This window comes from Centruroides vittatus, unplaced genomic scaffold (genome assembly GCF_030686945.1).
Source record: "Centruroides vittatus isolate TY-2023 unplaced genomic scaffold, ASM3068694v2 contig_1213, whole genome shotgun sequence".
Lineage (NCBI taxonomy): Eukaryota > Metazoa > Arthropoda > Arachnida > Scorpiones > Buthidae > Centruroides > Centruroides vittatus.
In genome coordinates this window covers 785658-803944 of record NW_027120776.1, presented here as the reverse complement: position 1 = coordinate 803944, position 18287 = coordinate 785658, and positions in this window count along the sequence as shown.

The following is an 18287-nucleotide window of genomic DNA, read 5'->3' as shown; positions in this document are numbered from 1 at the left end:
TTGAGTCGGCGCTATGCGGGGAAGCAACCCCGCCGCTTTCCCACGTTTCTAACGTTTCCCGACGATGCGGGAGGAGCGATTACTTAAATTTATGCCCGGAAAAACGAAAATTGACGACGTCTGCGTCGTCTCGCTTCCGATACGGCGCTCTGTCTGCAGTTTAAACGGTGATTTTCCCGAATTTTTCGGGGGAGTTACAATACGTAATTAATTATACGATTCTCTCTATAAATACACACAGAATTTCCTATTTGTGTGATCGGTGTAGGGGTTGTCTATATATAAAAAAAAGGCGACTTTTGGGCCACCCCTCTGACTGCGCAGAAATATAACGCAAATAGAGAGGTTGCGGCCGACGTTTGCAACGCGAAAACGTGTACATCGGACGTTCAGCGCCGCCTTCCTGCAAGCCTAGAAGTTTGACAATGGCGTTTAGAACGTCCAGCATGATTCCTCTGACGTTCCAAACACCATTGTCAAACTTCTAGGCTTTCAGGAAGGCGGTGCCGAACGTCCGACGTACAAGTTTTCGCGTTGCAAACGTCGGCCGTAACCTCTCTAATGAGTTACTCTTACGAACTGATGAATCATTGCACGAGACGATCTATCAATATATAATTGTTTCGTGGGAAACAAGAGCCGTTACGCCACAGGAAACAAGAAAATTATGCAAATTTCTGGGAAGAAAAGGGGGTGGAGCTCCCACTCCGAAGCTCTCTACCAATCGGAATTGACCTGACGTATGCCAATTTAAACGCAACTCACCTGTGTACAAACAAATAGCACGTGCGGTGGGGTGGTAGGGTCACGGTCATCTGCCTTAACGGACAATGCACCTCGTTTAAAGATTGCAACAGCGTAACACACACACATATAGCTTGTTGCTATAGGAACACAAAAGATACAATCCACTCATTGGGGGGACGTAAGGTCATTGTCCTTAATAAACGGGTTGTAGGTGATGTTTGAATGGCGTCACAAGTAAAAACGTGTTTAATCACGCGTGTAAACGTTCCGTTTCGAGTCTGATGCATAAAGAGGCGTAACGATTTTCCATCAGCAGTTCGAGGGGGAGGAGGAGGAGGAAATTCTAACTTTCCACGTAACAGCTGTATCACTTGTATAATGGTTTTACCGAGAAATACAGCGATATAGAACCGATTCGTAAATTAATCAGTTTCTATAAAACCATCCGTTACTCTGTGTTACGTTGATTTTTTTTTCTATTATGTGAAATTACGCTCGTTTTGAGCTATCGTAACGATGTTACGTATTGTACTGTACGTAACAAATGCGCGTAACTTATAGGAGGAGACTAGTGAGTTGAAATATACAAAATTCTTAATTTTTTCGATTTGCTGAGAAACCAGCGAATAAAACCTCTGAAAAATCCATTTTATTCAAATAAACCCCTATTTTTTTAAAAAATCATTTATCAAAAATATCCTTCAAAATTATTTCCTGAAATAATCCCTAACTCCCCCCTCGTTTTTTAATATGAAGCCTTCAATTTCCCCCTTAGAAACTTCTAAAAATTCGTTTCTCAACCCCCAAAAACTACTTTTAAATAAGTTTTCAAGAGTAATTCTTTAAAAAAATATTTCAAAAACCCCTAAAATCCCCCAAAAATCCTTTAGAAATTTCACGTTTTTTAAAAGAAACCCTAAAAACTTTCTCCGAAAAGAAACCCTAAAAATCCTGTTTTCAGAGGAAGAATACCCCAAAATTTCGTTTACAATTTTAATCACCGTTTCGGACGACGATACCACTACAAAAAAAAAACACGTGTTTACACAGGAAACAATGGATTTCGGAGGAAAATTTGGAGGATACTCCGAACTTTCTAGTGGTGTCTTCTCAATTGTACCCACCGAAGTAGTCCTCTGCAGCACACTCCTACGTAGGAGCGTTCCGCGATAGTGATATAAGGAATATTTCGGGTAACGGGAAAAGTCACGAGCGCGTACCGGTGTGCTCTCGAACACCCCACCCACCCTCGAGACGTGGTTCGGTCGGTCCCACCGCCTCTCCGACTGCGGGTTATTATTTAACATCAGCATCCATGATCTTCCGCATCACCTCCGCAACCGGAACGGAATATAAACACTAAAACCATCCCCCAGTTAAACCAAAAAAGGTTCCATACCTGATTGTGTCCCTTGTACATGATTCTCCTATCTTCCGATAGAACGAACGAGAGGGGGGTGTTCAGGTAGACATTTTTATAGGACTCTTACACACGAATTTCTTGTTAAATCCCCCCTCTTGTGTTTCACCGGTTAAGCGGCGGAACATTCAAAAATCTGAACGCTAAACCGTGCAAACATGGCTCGAGCCATCTACTCGGTACCGGAAGTTTCTTCGATCTGTCACTCCAGGGATTTTATTGATCCGTCCTCCGTTCTACGTTGCAAGGTCGTTCACCTCTTTCGCTTCATCTCGCCGAAAGGATCCGAACCTTCCTTCCTTTTAATATTGTTTAATCTCTCCCTCTGCGGATCGTGTTTCGTCCGTCGAAACGAGATTTATGTGTAATTTAGCGTTGTTTCGGGGGTCCCTTTTATAGCAGTTTACGTGTTAAATTCGACTCCTACCCGAAAATTACGCGTGGTTAGCGAGTGGCGTGGGTTCGAACCGACTTTTGTCTTCGTAGAATAAAAGGGAATCGCGTTAAACGTGTAGATGGACCGAACCCACGTCTTCGCCTTCGCTTTCTTTTTGCGGGAAATACCCCGAAAATCCTTTTAAATATATGTAGATTTCATCCCTAATGCGGGTTCGAACCGATTCTTATATCCAGGATTTGGATTGTGTCCACATAACAAAGAAGAATTACATACAAGAAATAAGTGATTAAAGGCGTGGGTTCGATTCTTTCTCGAAATCGGAAGCAATTTTCTGTATGGATTTTCTTGGGAGAACATGATTGGGATTTTCTTGGGAGACCCATTCAAACTGTACGTACTGGGGCCTTAGTGAAGACTTTCATCACGTGGTGAAAGACAATAATGGAGGCCCCGTTATTCTTATTAGCACCCATTATAAGAGGCCTCTGAAACAAGAAACCGTAAACTAAATTTCAGTTTTAACATATTTTAACTGAAGAGCAAAGATCCCATGAAGTGTAAAAGAAGACCAAAAAACAGGACAAAGGCCCCCACGGAGCATAAAAAAGGGCCGAAAACAGAAAATAAAGGGCTCCCCGAAGTATAAAATAAGACCAAAACGAAGATCAAAGGACTCGAGAAGCATAAACGAAGGTCGAAATCAGGAGGGTAAAGGCCCACTAGGCATAATAGAAGATTTTTTTTTTGGTGTTTACAGAGTAGAAATATTATTCCATGAAAGTTAGTGTCGAGGCGAATGACATCCAGGCAAACAATCAATATAAAGTCGAAAAACTTTCCCGAAAAAGTAAATAATGGGGTAGACATGGCGACTATAACAATGGGAAGGCAACTATCGAACACGCAAATTCAATTTTCTTTCATTAATAATGTTCATTTTATGGTAATTATCGAGATCAACGATCTCTTAAATATATATATACACTCACACACACACACCAAAATATGCAAATTATTCGTATATTAATTACAGTATTTTTTAAATAACTTACGTACAGACAACCGGACGGACGAATAAAATACGGTTTGATCTATTCTATTAGCTGAAACATTAAAGATGAAATTCTGCCTTCGTTTTCAGCGATCCGTTTGGTTGTCTGTCCGCATAACTAAATGATGGATATAATTATTAAAGCCTGGAGGGCCCCTAGAGCTTGTGCATAGGCCTACAATGGAGGAACGCGGTCTACAGGTTGATGAGATAGTGATTTTTTTTTTAGAACCATTGAGGCTTATTCCCGCGAATTTCAGGCAGATCGATACGTAAGCCGGATAACCTTGTTAAGAAAGGACAAGTGAACTACTCGAGTGTGTGACACTCGCAGTCGATAACCCACTTCAGCCGTCCTCTCGAAACTACTTTCAGAAGGATTGGATTTCCGAGACATTAAAGGGCACCCCCTTTACCATGTTGTTTATGATTACGTATTATAATCCAGGCTTGAGGTGGGGCCTCTTCGGATCCCCGATGGGTATACAGGGCCCTATAGAAACGCTCCAAAAAAGGCATAATAAATTAAGGTAGAGATTCGCCTCTAAAGGCTTTTTTACGTTAAAAGAGAATCGAGATTTTGGGGCCTAGCGTAGAGGGGGCCCGAGTCGAATGGCCCTTTTGCTATTCCTATGTTTAAGGCTTTTTATAATTGTGCAGATAGGAGGTCGTTTCGTGTGTTGAGTCAGAAAATGGTGGCCGTTGTCGACGGGTTGGCCCGAATTAATTCGTAATTATAGGGTGTGAAGGCATAAATGCCACTTCAATAGGCATACAAGATTTAAGTGGCATTTATGCTTTACTTTCGGAGTGTTTATGCCTTATGCTTGTAGGAATTTATGCGCTTCATCAGAAAGTGCCTTTATGCATTTAAATCCTGCGTACCCTTTGAAGTGATCAAAGGCCCTTTTCTAGAGGCATTCCGCACGAGGAACTTTCCAACCTCCCCCCCCCAATAAAATGCAATTAAGCGAATAAGAAATGAGTTAATTCCGACATAACTCAGTTGGAATGATAACTAAACACTCCGTTTTATCCATAATTAATTAGCGCACGTGCATAATTGATGCCCGTCACGTGACCCGAACGACTAAAAAATTAGGTCGTTCATCTAAATTTACATATAATTGGTCATAATGATAATGAAACGATGACGTAAGACCTGATCTTTCAATTAAATAACCGCTTTCACCTCGCCTATGATCGTCAAAATTTCTCTTCAATTATTTAAAAAAAAAAGAAAAATTAGTTTGTCGATCGTTTGTTTGTCTGTCCGCAAGATTTCTAAGAAACTGCAAGTAACTATAGATTTTGTTTTTATTTTTATACATTTGTTGGCCCGGCTGTTGTCTGCACGTTTTCTTGGCAACTAAAGTGATTAGAAAAGTCCGTCCAAATGTCTGTCCGCAAAATTTCTCCAAAAATAAAATGGAAATTATATAAAATTAGTGTATTAAGAAATTTAAAACCAAACAAACAAGAATGTGAAATTGATTTAGGTCCTTTGGCGATTAATCAAGAAAAATAATAACGATCGATTTCCCGTTAAAGTTATAATCGATCATCATCAATCAGGATTTTTCATGTTTCTCCTAAGTTTATCTAAATCCCACTTTAAATGACTTAGAAGAAAAGGGCTTACGTTAATGTTCAATCCGTCTGGCTGTCAGCACGCTTTCGATAAATATCACGAAAACGGTTGCAGACACAAGCTTGAAATTTTCAGGATAGCTTCGATGATCTTAGATAAATCCTTCGGCCGAATTCGATCGCGATCGAAGCATTATACGCGCTCGTTTGTCCGGTTGTCTGTCGGTATGTCTTTAGTTAAATATCTCGAAAACGGTTCGAGATACAAGCTCGAAGTTTTCAGGATGGCTCCGATGTTCTGAAGTGCCGCGTTGAGCCCAGTTTGAACGGGATCGAAGTATAAAATACGTCCGTTTGCCTGTCCGTTCGTTCGTGTGCTTTCGTGAAATATCTCGAAAACTATTCGAGATCGAAACTTGAAATTTTCAATATATTTCCAAACACGAAAAATGTAATTTCACCTCAAATTTCATTCAAATCGGAGAATTTCCAACGCCCTAATTCCGAAAAAAAAAGGAAATCATTTATACAAGTATAAAAATCCATTAACAACACTGAGCTAAGCTCGCTTACTTATAAAATTGTGAAAAACACATGAAAAATGGCTTCCAAAGAATAAAATGACGGGTAGAATTTCGTAATAATATACACGAGTGAAATTCTAAACTAATTAAAATACGTTTTAAAGTTCGCCCTTCTCGATTTATCATCGCCTCTCTTCATAAGTTCTATAAAATTCTTTAATGAAAACTTCAAATTTATTAAATACTTTAAACTGAAAATCTCGATTAATAATGGCGAAATGTGAAAAAGGCCCTCTTGGTTCCCCGTGCATACTAAAAGGGGGCGTTTTTACCAGGCCCACAGGGCACGACACCATCGAGACAAGTCGTTCATGAAAAGTTTCGGGGATTCGATCCTGGATCCCCAGATTGTTAGACCCTTTTCTAATTTAAAACAATTATTTATAAAGAATATTTTTATACATTATTTAAATTAAAAGTTATAAGAAATAATTGGTGATTAAACAAGAATATAATTTAAAATAATGCTAATAAAGTAATCATATTTTTTTCTTCTTCTTTTAGGAATAGGCAGATGGCGCTTTAAATCATCGTTCGATCGCCGTTATATTGTATAGCGTGAAGGGTCGAAGTTGAAAACCTCTTAGCGCGTGAACTATTCGACGTTTTCGAATTTTTAAAATATCTTGGTAACGTACTCGTCACTCCTTTTCGATTGCGCTATTTCGTTTCTATTCAGAAAGTTTACTTCTACTGAAACTTCGCAGTTGAAGTCTACGCGACACGCTTTAGCGCATCGTAGATTAGACATGTTGTAACATGTTTAATATTGTTTAAATTATAGTTTAGTTGCGGCAGATAACCTTCAAATGCATAAATGTGAAATTTATACAGTAAAAGTAGCGAAAATCGATCGTAACTACTACTTTTTTTCTTAGGAATTAATTTAAAATCGATTTTTGTTGATCCCATCTTCTAGTGTAGTGGAAGATTGGGGATAAACTTCCACTAGAGTAGAAGATAGTGTGATGGATGCTGATGGAGTAGAAGATATCCGGGCTATAAAGTTGGAGGAAGTAGGCCCCAGCTGACAGGACAGTTTATCTCGAATCTCGGCACTAGTGGGCCCCAAAATTTAGTTTTCTGTGTAAAAAAAAAAAAAACATCAATAACTTTCGGAGTGGGATAGAGGCCCAATAGTTACTCTGTTATGCAAACGGTTTTTAAGAAAGGTCCAAAAGTTTATTGTTTATATAAAAGATGTGACTTTCAGAGAAATTTATGTCCTAAAATTTAGTTTTTATTGTAAAGAAATGGCTTCAAAGAGGAATAGAGACCCTAAAATTTAGTCTTCGAAGAGGGGCGGTACCATATTCAGTGATTCCAACTTAAGGTTTTCCCCCTAAATTTAAGGGAAAAATCAGCAGGATGAGGGTAATTTAGAAGGAAAATGTAAAGTCTATATATCAGTGGAGCGTCGAATAGGAGCATTCTGTTAATTTCAGGAGAAATTTCAGGTTTGTTTAAGGGTTTTTACGACAGACGGTTGGCAACACTGGCCATATTTGTATGAAGCCCGAGTCCAACCGGATTCCCTGACTAAAATTTATTAAAATATTGATCGATCGAATAAATTCCTTAAAACTGGAACATCAAAAGATCCGAAATATGCATCCATAAGAACAATAAAAATGGCGAAATGGACACGAAATGATTTAAAACGTGACCCTAATAGCTAAGAACGAACTTTTATAAGGATGTAAGATAAAATTTTCGTCATTAACTTTTATGTTACAGCACTAAAACGTTAGACAAATGAAAGAACTTTTGATCTAAAATCTATTAAGGTTAACACGTAAGGTCGGAAATGGCGGAACTTTATCTAGTCCACGTGTGATAAATACGTAACATCGCTGTAAGTGTTGCCATCAATCTCATAAAATATGAATTTAGCCTAATTAATGCACCAATGGTTTTAATGAAAGTGGTAAAATTCTTACATTTTAACAAGATTTAAGAAAAAAACAAAATTAATAAATAAAAATTAATGTATAAAAAATGACATAAAATAAAATAATTGACGTTTTTAGTTCATTTAATATCAATATTTTTTTAAAAAGTGTATAGATGTCGCTTTGCTTTTATTTTCGACTGTCGTCATTACTTTATGAAAATTAAGATAATTACTGTCTATAATTACTAAGATAATTACTGTATAAAATCTATATATTAATATAACATAAAAAGTATAACTATAAAAAATATTAGATTTTATTAATATGAAGTATCGGAATTGAGGGAGAGAAACAAAAATGCGGAACTGCATTCCTTTTTGCAATCGTGGGTATCGCCATCTAGGAGCACTCGGAGAAACTATATGAAAATAAGCATAGGGAGTGTTATATAATACTGTATATAAAAATGCGTGCATTGTTATTATTCGAAATTTAAGAACAGAAAAAGAAATTCATAAAATATAACTAATTGTTTAAGTTTTTGATTTAGAAATACAGATGTAATACTGATCATACCAGTGGCGTAGCGTAGTAGGGGCGGCAAAATTTCACAATAAATAATAATATCATGTAAAAATACCTAAATAAGGGGGCGGCGAAATTTTCCTCCACCCCGGGCGGCTGACACCCACGCTACGCCACTGGATCATACAGCACATCTGTATTTCTAAAAAGAGTGAAAATGGAAGATTTGCCTTACGTGATTACTAATTATACTCTCATCTAATCATCTTGCATAGATAATACGCTTTGAAATTTATGCGACTTTAACTAAACTATAAGATTTTACAGGGCGTATATCATTTGAACCCTCAAATCACCCATCAACTATAATGGCCGCCATGGATTTGGCCGAGATCCTCGAATTTGTTTCCATAGGACCCACCAGTGGCGTAGTGTATAAAGCCAACAAACACTTGCGGGTTTGCGACTGGCCAATCTGCGTAGTTTTTCGGGTTTTCTAACAGCTATGGGCCAAATTTCTGCAGCCATCCACCTTTTGTGGGCCAAATTTCTGCAGCAAATCTCCCGTGTTGTGTTACCTTACACCATAAATCCTGTAATTCCAAGATTTCGTGGGTGCAGTTCCTTTCGTGGGCCCGACAGAATTAGCGAAGAGAGCGGCGAGTCCCGACGGCGCTCCATTTTTGAGGGTCTCGAAAAGTTCACATATAGTCATTTTGGGGGGACTATATCTCGCGAAGGCGCGCACGTAGACGCATGGTTTATTAGACTTTTTTTTGTTCCTATCAGTATGCTCTACAGCTCTGTTAAAGTCCCAACCGCGTCATTCGGACCTAGAATTATACCTTAATGTTCATTATTCAATTTAAATTGGATGCAACAACCAGAGGCTGGTGGGAGCGCTCACTTAAGGGTGATGATATTCCTCCATTGAATGACTTGATAACTTTAACTTTAAGATAAACTTTAGAATTTTTGAAGGGTCATGTTTGAACTTTACAGCCGGTTAATGTTACCTATGGTAGCGAAACATGGCGACCCTTCCGGTCGCCATCTTGTTTGCGCACGGGCATATGGTAGCGAAACATGGCGACCGTCGACATTAACCAATACGCAAATAGATTTAAACTTTTTTTTAAACTAAAACATTTTTTGCTACTTACTTTTTCCTGGCAACGAGAGGCAACGTTTCCACAGATGTTGGCTCCTGCAATCCACGCACACCTCGCCTTTCATGTGTCAATCGCATTGTCTCATGGCGTCGGAAATCACGAGAAACATATCCTTTTTTTTTTTAAACTCTTTCCGCCCTGTGGGCACTAAGAGGGCCTCTTTTAGCAAGGCCCATTATGGGTTCGGCCAGGCCCACAATGGGGCGACCGGGTGGTGAGGGACGGGGACCGACATATCCTGACGGACCACCCCCCGAAAAATTCCTGGGGATTATTAAGAAACACATCCTTGGTTATGACACTTTTAACACCCATTTAGCACATTTAATACACATTTAACACACGTTTAATACCCATTTAACACGTTTAACACATTTAACACTTGTTTAACACCCATTTAACACACGTTTAACACATTTAGGTAATCAACATTGGCTAAATTTTCCTACTCGTTAAATTTAAAAATATAGATAAAATTGTACAAACTTTAAATAACCACAGACACCTTTAGAAGTCCTAACAATACGCACGATCCATCTACATCGTAACCGAAACCGATATTCACAATATTCCTCGTGTGTCCAGAACGGAAAATTTTGCTGAAAATTTGCATACAAATTTATCGGTACGATAAACGCCATCTACATTGCATTTCTAAAAACTCATGCCGTCGAGATTACCGGAAGGGCCGCCATATTTCGCTACCATAGGTAACATTAACCTTAATAAAAAGATAGGCAAGCAATTCTGTTAAGAGCACTGACACTGAACGTTTCTCTTCATGCAGTCTATTTTGCAACTGTTTTAAAATGATGTCAATCCCGAAAATTTTGGGACTAAAAAGTGGTCGGGATCCCGGGATCAAATCCTCTAGTTACCATTTATCATTATAGAAGAGGAACAAAATGAATTCTTCCTCATCTACATATATACAATATCGTAAATACAAGTTGCCGCTATTCGTACAAATGGGATATTTGCACGGTTTTTGTGGGCAATGCCAAAATTTTGCCACGCATCCACATTGAATACACGTATGAGGAATGTTTAAGTGTACGGTCGTATCGTTGCATAAATGCTCAAAATTGATTAGAACGAAGTAAATTAGGTTATGAAACTTTAAAGATATTTCAAAAGTAAAGGGAGAGAAATAATTTCTAATTATAAAAAAAAAAACTGATTTAGAAATTACACAACACAGGAAATTTTTGTAACTTCTCTTTGACGTGTTTAAACTAGGAAGAAATCTTACTTAATTCGTCATAATCGGATGTTGACTAATCATTAAACCGATAGAAGGTTTTTTTTTCTAGATTTAACTTAATCTTGAGTTTTTCTTTTATTTAATTGGTGAAATAAAAGAAACAATCTGTCAAGAGGCACCTTCCGGACGGACTTTCGGTGGAAGTTTAGCTAGGTAGTCCCAATGGCGGCACTTCCGGTCGCCATCTTGTTTGTGAACGCGACGTCCACAAACAAGATGGAGACCGGCGCAGCTACTTCCTACACCGGCATTTAAAAAAATAATCTAACACTCACCGTTGACGTATTTTTAATTCCTTTTCTCCGATTTATTCGGTAAAAAACAGAGTAACTTTGTCCTTTTCCATGGTAGAACTTTCTCCGAATTCTTAACACACGTGTCTACATTCTTCCTCTTACGATTTTCGGATTTATTTGGCACTTACTTTCAGGACTAAAGGCACAATATCAAATTAAAGTACGTCTCGCTCCTGGATAAAACTTACTCTTGTGCCGAACCTTTTTCCTAGTTTTTCTTTTTTTCTTCATTTTGCTCAAAACAATCTCGTCGATTTCGACAACCTTTCAAGGTCCATCCAATTTTCGTTCTGGTAAAATTAGACGATGAAACAATCGTAATGTGTCGCGTGAAATTCGCCCATTCAACAGCTGTTCGACTACTCACGCTCACAGCCAAACAACTAACGCTCAACGCGCATTCTATGCAAATTAGATGTCAAATAAACAAAAAAAAGTAGTTCCCCGTGTATTTTTCGATGATGGACCGTCCCTCATCACCCGGCCTCTCCATTGAGGGCCTAAAAGAGTTTCCTTTAAAAAAACACCTCCTAGAAGTGGCGCGTTATCCTATAGGCAGGAAGGACAATTGCCCGGGCAGCAACAAGAGACTCCAAAACAATATTTCAGAAGGAAATATTTCCACAAAAAATTTCTCGGACATCGGCCATCATAAAATAGAAATGTCCTTTTCTCTGCAATGCTTTAACCGCTTTCGGAGGAGAAGTTTTGAATTCAAATAACGTGACTTCCGGTTTGCACAGAAAGTTCGTATATAGTTAATTGGGTTCTCCCGTCCCTAAGGTTTCCATATCTGGTCTCGGATTTCATCTAACTCCGTTCTCGAGATTATGACAAACGGAAAGGTTTTTCCGGTTTTTTTTTCAACATTAACTTTATCCAGTTTGGTCGCATTAACATTAGATAATAATTGAACTTCTCGCTTTCTCACTGTCTTCGTGTTTTCTAGGAACATTTGGGAGGGAGAAGAATCTCCCTCCCCAACTTTACCACGAAGAGGACGAAGTGGCCATTCATCATACGAGCGAATATTTACCGAAATCTCAGATGGTAAGACCTCTTTCGTTTTCTTTTCTTACACATCTCCGATCACACACACACACACAAACATATCACTGTACACGAAGATATACATCATATAACCTTTACTCGAATTCTGGCACTTGCACGTGAAGCGCCAATTCGACAAAATGAAACAACCCGAACACTGGCTTCCCACAAATCCAACCCCTGGGTCCTCGTCCCGGGAAGTGGAAACGCCAATTTTAAAGATTAAAATACTTTAAATTGGCGGAAGAAAGGGCTCTGGTGCATGGATTAAATGGAATTTCGGACATTCGCATCAATAATCGTTTTGTGATGAATTTTTGTTAACCGCTCAAACATCCGGCCGTCACCTTGTCATACTAGGTCTTGAAAGTATAACTAGTAGTGACACCTGTATATGAAGATTTTGTTATTGTACACTAGACACTCGCGCATAAATTGTTTTCAGTTGGTCTGCAGTGTACCACATCTCTATGTTTATTTCGGTGAGAAATTGATATTCGATGTACTGTACACCATTCTGTTTACGACGCGTTTGGGAACTTACGTATGACATATATTGAGGACGTTTGTAGTTACAACAGATGAAATTCGATCGTAGGTCTCGTCGTAGGTGACTACCACACGGCGTGGTAGTCGTCTACGACGAGGCTTTCTGTTCCATCTATAACAGTGGTTCTTAACCTGGGTTCAACCGAACCCCAGGGGTTCGGCGGAGGTCAACCACCTGACGTCATCGTGACGTAGAAACCGTATTGGTTTCGAAAACTAATGCTACATAACGTGTGTTCTATTGGGAAATATAGGCATATTTCCCAATAGAACACCTATTATACCTATGTTTTGAATTTGAAAAATTATATTTTATTTTTCCAATTAAATGGGGTTCGGTAAATGCTCATATGAAACTGATGGGGTTCGGTACCTCCAGCAAGGTTAAGAACCACTGATCTATAAGGAGATAGCCCGATGTAGTAATGAGCAACGCCGTAACTAGTCTTTTATGCGCCTGGTGCGAGCTTCTAGTAACTACGCCCCAAAACTATGACCCAAAACTTCGTCCAGGTCATTTCTGCGCCCCACTAGAGTCTAAGCCCTGTGCCTGGGCACCGCCCTAATTACGGCACTGGTAATGAGAGGGAATTTCATGGTTTAATAATGAAATTTTCATCCGAATTGTGCGTAGAAGTAATTTTCACTACTTTGAGAGAATTTCATAGAAATTTTACCGCGTTTTTCATCTAAAAAAAAAAAGTCTTATGCGTGAAAATTGGTTTTAATCGCGAGTCAAGATCTTACAATTAACAAAAGTACATGATTCCTCTGGTATATGAGGTATCTTATGAAAGGGTATTGCACGGAATATAGGAGTACGCGAAGGTATTTCATATTGCACAGACTTTAAAGCTTAATTTTGGATTTCAAAGAGACAAAAATCACGATCCAAACGAAGAAAAGCGCCAAGAGAACCCCTAGAGTAATACTTTTGTAATTGGCCCACGATTCTAATTTGATCGATTTGTTAGGTTTATCTTGAATAGAAGATTGAACAGTTGAACAGTGGCATTGCATGCCTTTCTCTACGCACGAACATGGATGATTTTCGTGATTTGGGTACGTCATGGTGGTAGTTTCGGGTTTCTCTTTGCAGCCATTCCTTGATTTCTGCTTGATCGAACGAAGAGTTGGTTACCTGGAGAGAAGAAGTTTGAAATTTTGATTCTTTCTGTTAAAATTTGATTGAAAAATAGCTTCGGAAAGAACTTTTTACATTTTAAAGGTTAATGTTACCTATGGTTCCAAAATGGCGGCTCGTCTCTGATTCCAGCAAATAGAAGAAAGGAAACTGGGACGCACGTTCTAACCTAACCTATTCTAATAATTTTGTTGGTAATAATTATTGGTAATTTATTAAATAGGTTAGGTTAGGTTAGAACGTGTGTCCCCACTGTTTCCCTTCTTCTATTTGCTGGAATCAGAGACGAGCCGCCATTTTGGAACCATAGGTAACATTAACCCATTTTAAATATGATTCTTATGATATAAAATAAAAATTTCGTGTTATTTAGGGATAAAATAGAGTTTTTGTTCCTGAAAACATGATTTAAATGAAGAAAAATGATACTTTTGGAGTAATTTCTTTAAAAAGTAATGCATTTTAGGGAATTTTCCGTTACCAGACATTTCCGGGAAATTTTTCTAATAAATAACGTTCATTTTAGGAAAATTTTTTTATAAATAACGATAGGTTTGGGGAATTTTTCCGTTAATTACCGGGTACTTTTGGGGAATTTTCCCCAAAACGTGTCGTTATTTCTAAAGAGGTTTCGAGTCCAAATCCATCGGCACCAACAAACGTGGTTTATACCCACGTTTGTGGAAGATTTCTATTACCCATGCGGGACCGAACCCACCACGATTTTTGGGAATTTTCTGCAAGTAAAAGGATATTTTGAGGGAAACTTTTTTGTAAATAACGGTGTATTTTGAGGAAATTATACGCAATTTTCAAACAATTTTGGGGATTTTTAATGAATAAAATATATTTTAGTGACTATTTTGTAAACAAACGATATCTTTTGAAGAATCCATTTAAACAAACACATCTTTATAAACAAGATACAGTTATTTAATAGGGAGATTTACAGTTATTTTCACGATAAAGCTATTTACAATGGGCATTTTGTACGCAAGATAACTATTGTGAAAAATGTAAATACAAGAAAAATACATTTAATATGGCAAGAAAACGTACTTTTCTACATAAATCGAGGGAGAATACTTCAAAAAAATTCCCTAATTCTGCTTATAAATCCATCAAAATTAATTAATTCCTAACCTTTTTTTTTCAGAAAAACAGGTTAAAGTGCAAATCAGAATAACCTCTTATCAACAGGTTGTCTGAGTTTTATATTAAGGAAGAGAATATAAAAATTATCTTTAAATGATAATAAATGATAATTTTAATCTTAAAAATTTTTAAATGTTAAAGTTTAACTGCCAAAAAGAAAAAAAAAACTCAATTTTTTTGCATATTTTTAGGCGAATTTGAGAAAAAAAAACCGCACACTTCAACCTGTTTTTAGGGCCAAAAAAACTAGCTTTTAGGGCAAATTTTTAGAGAAATTAGCAATTATGTGAGGCGTTAATTAGTTAATTAATTAAAATACTTAATTATAATTGAATAATTATTTTGGTAAGTCTAATTATAAATAAGTAAGTACACTTACAGAACCGTAGCTACCTGTGAGGTTGCTTGAATCATCGCTTCGAACTGGACTGACATTCAGCAACTTGACGTTCATTTTTGCTTGTGTTAAATTGTCTTCTATCGCCTTTTTGTATCACGTGAATAAACTCCTCCCCTCCTTTATCTCTCTCCTGATTTAAATTTCCCAGCATTTGAGTCATAAAAATGGCTGGCCCCGTTTTATTTTCTACACAAAAAAAATGACAAGAAAACGGAAGAAGAATACAAATTTACGGCGCTACCCCGTTTTAGCGCCCCTCGATATAACGCCGAAACTTGTCTTATGAGGTAATGCAGGAAAATTAAGGAAATTTGTAAATTTTAAATAATGAAAGAAAGTAAAAGCTTTGAATCAGGATAATGTGAGAGATTTCAAACTAGAAAAGAAAACAGAAATATAGGATTTTAACTTTAGATTTATCATGAGAAATTAAAGAATTTTGAGTTAGGCTATTGAAAAATCTGCAAGGATTTTAATTCAGGACTACTATAAGGATAATATTAATAGATTTAAGGAATTCTGATGGAGTTGAAAGAGAAAATAAATTCTAATTCAGGATGTTATTGATCTGATGGGCAGAGCAGTTAAGGAGTCCATGTACTGCTCTAGAACCAAAAATTGAATTTTGGGTGGTGAAGAACCCCAGGAATCTTTTGCGAATGGTCTTATCTTAGATATGTTGAGCCTCATCCCAATTACAAACCCGGCCAAATACACAACAAACAATTTTCTGAAACACATGAATATTGTATACATATTTTCCCTTAAATTGATGCATATTGTTCGTGCGTTTCTCAAAATTACAGAACATTCGCAAAGTACTTATGCATTATATTGTTTCCCAAATCTCCCAGTCGATGAATATCTCGAGGACAAATTCGTCGGGTGCTGTTATAGACTGCTTTAGTGACTTCTGACCATCAATATGAAGAAAGGCAAACAGACTACGAGGGAAAGAAACTCAATTCTGTATAGAGAATAGAGGGAAGAACGTGGATAACTTCGTACTATAACACAAGAAGGAACTTCATAATCACTCTGTATGCAATTAATTTCAATATATTTTTGAATATAGTTTGGTAAAATTATATTCAAAATGTACTGAAATTAATGGCTGAAGCATACAGAGTGATCACGAAGTTCCTGTGTGTGCAATTTAGTAATTAAATATACAGTATTTGTAAAAGCATATGGATGTAGATAACAATTAATAAAGTCTCAATTCTTCTCTAGATCCTACATCATCATTATCCTAGCTGCCAATTAATCATAGAGCCTTTGTTTCATACAGATCAAGAATATTTAACATAACACGATGCTTTACTCCTACATAATGCTGTCGGAGGTTGTTTATAGAGGAAGGGATTGTCTGAGAAGACCTGCAGAAGGCAACATATCTTCTTAGAGCTGGACTTTGTGGACCGACTGGTCTTTGTTTATTATGTAAGGGAGAGAAGGCGAAGAGTCCGTCTCGAGCTTCGAGACTGTAGAGTTGTCTTGCCGCCTTTTCGGGTCTAACAGTGTTCCTGCATTTCACTATAGATTTAATTTGAGCAATTCTGAAACTTTGCCATTTAAATAATTCATAAAAATGGCTAGTTGAGTAAATTATAATCACCTTTCTAGACTGTTTAAACAGTTCCGAAAATGCCAAAATTTAGTCTATAAGAGGTAGGATCAGTTTACAAAGATGGCTACCACGAGACATATGTAATGGTTATTGTAAATTTAAACCTAACTTTGAATTCATTCTAGGTGGAATGAATAAAACAATGCTTAAACAGGGACCTCTTGTAAATCATATTTCAAATATAAATGGATGATCCATTTAGAAATGAATTCCTCATTTACAATCCTGATCAAACTGACAAAGAAGATCATAAGCATAATATAAGGCAATTTTATCATTAGACACTGGTTTGAATTGTATGCTGATTCACAATTCGTGCAAAATAATTGGATGTTAATGGCAAAATTTTCAGAATAACCAAACGGAAATTTCAATTTACCGTATCTAGATGCTCGCATTAAACTTAATTATCTTCTCGGTTCGTTCACACATCTGTATCAAGGAAAGTCCTCGCAGGCAAGTGATCTCGAGTCCGTGGTAGAGGCTCTTCTGAGGAATCAAAGTTTATCCAACCCAATTGCTTATGAGTGGATCCTAGAGCTATTAAATGAGAGAGTTATATGATTATTCCAAATCAAGAATGTATCCGGATCAAACTAAGAAAAATTTCCGACGGGACCAAAACAGTGAATTAAATCTCACCTTATGTTGCGAACTAGGTTGAACCCAGACCCTATTATTATTATATGCAGGAGAAGAGTTTAGAAATAAAATAAAAAACTCGAGAAAGGAATCAATCTTTGTGATAGAGAATGACCACCATTCAAATATTGCATCTTTTAACAGATGTTTCATAAGAGAAAGTTTGCTTATTTTCTAAATAACACAACATAAGTACCATTTAAAAGTCAAATTTTAAAATCTCTGACCATCAATGAACATTAAACAGAGTCCAATCTGGAAATAAAACAATTTTAAACTCCACAAACAATTTTTAATCATCTAGATTGTCAACTATTTCATATAATTACATAACTACATCATCATTATTAATTGCTCTTAATAATATTTTTAAAAAATATACAAGAAAAATGAGTACAAAATGACTTGGAATGTACGTACTTTTAATAATCCAACATTTATCGAGAAACGGTGATGTTCTCCTAACGTGCACATTCGTGGTTAAATTTTTGAAAAACAAAAAACGCAGATTATTAATTTCAACTGTTAAAAATATCAAGTATATTTAATTTATTCGCACTTCTCTCCTTAATTTTGATTCCTTGTGTAGTAATTATCGAATAGGCAACTTACGTTCATGCAAATAAACTTTATAAAGTAAACTATTTCTTATTTATTATAACTTTTAAACATTTATATAGAGTGATTCGAAGTAAATTTTGAATATTCTTAATGTTTTGTTTTCAAAAAACTCCTCCGAGTGCATTTACCTTGTAAAAAAACTTATTCAAAAC